The 977-nt window shown below is 44.8% G+C and overlaps 1 non-coding gene across 1 annotated transcript; it reads left to right on the top strand.

The window, feature by feature from the left end:
* The first annotated feature begins 523 nt into the window (after positions 1-523).
* On the top strand, positions 524-628 carry LOC111723112. The gene has a single exon (XR_002771729.1). It is a non-coding gene; the product is annotated as a U6 spliceosomal RNA (small nuclear RNA).
* Positions 629-977: the final 349 nt, after the last annotated feature.

The following is a 977-nucleotide window of genomic DNA, read 5'->3' on the forward strand; positions in this document are numbered from 1 at the left end:
AATGAGAGAGAACCACCCAGGGGAGCGTTTACTTGGTTACTTCCTACACTAGAAGTAGAATGAGGTGTGGAATGCAGGCCTAAGTCTCAGAAAGTGACAATGCAATCAACATTATTACAGGCAGCTCCCAGATTACAAACGAAATAGGTTCTCACAGGTTTGTTCTTAGGTTGAGTTTGTATGTAAGTTAGCACAGGTACATTTACCTACGACTTGTAATAACCCCTGTTTGTCAGCTTGAGTCTCACCTCAGTTGGAAGTTTGTAAGGAAGTTGGTAACTTGGGGACTGCCTTTATGTTCATTATAGCAGTCACGGTCCAATCCAGAGAAAAAAAATCACCCCAGTTATTTGACCAGAGAGAATTTAAGATAAAGACTTGTTAATTAGGTACAAAGTTGTTAGATAACTGGAAGTTTGGGGCTGGGAAGAGAGAACTTCAAGATATCATGGAGGTAATGACTGCAAGCCGTAGCTTCCATCTCTAGGCCAGAGGGAACAAATGGAAGAGAATGGAATTGTAACGCTGCTTCGGCAGCGCATACGCTAAACTTAGAACAATACAGAGGAGATTAGTGTGGCCCCTGTGCAAGGGTGACACACAGATTCGTGAAGTGTTCCAGACTTTTTTTTGGAAACAGAGTCTCACTCTGTTGCCCTCGGTAGCGTGCCATGGTGTTATTCACAGCAACCTCCAGCTCTTGGGCTTAGGCGACTCTCCTCCCTCAGCCTCCTGAGTACCTGGGACTACAGGCGCCTGCCACAATGCCCGGCTATTTTTTTGTTGCAGTTTGGCCAGGGCCCTACTCACTGAGCCACAGGCGCTGCCCATATATTTTTAACTGTGGTGTAAGTATACCGTGGAATATTACTCAGCCATAAAAAAGATGGAGACTTTACAACTTTTGTATTAGCCTGGATGGAGTTGGAGAACATTCACTGTTAGTACAGTATCGCAAGAATGGGAAAGCAGGCATC

Source organism: Otolemur garnettii, unplaced genomic scaffold (assembly GCF_000181295.1).
Source record: "Otolemur garnettii isolate 467f Iridium unplaced genomic scaffold, OtoGar3 scaffold00007, whole genome shotgun sequence".
In the NCBI taxonomy this organism is placed as follows: Eukaryota; Metazoa; Chordata; class Mammalia; order Primates; family Galagidae; genus Otolemur; species Otolemur garnettii.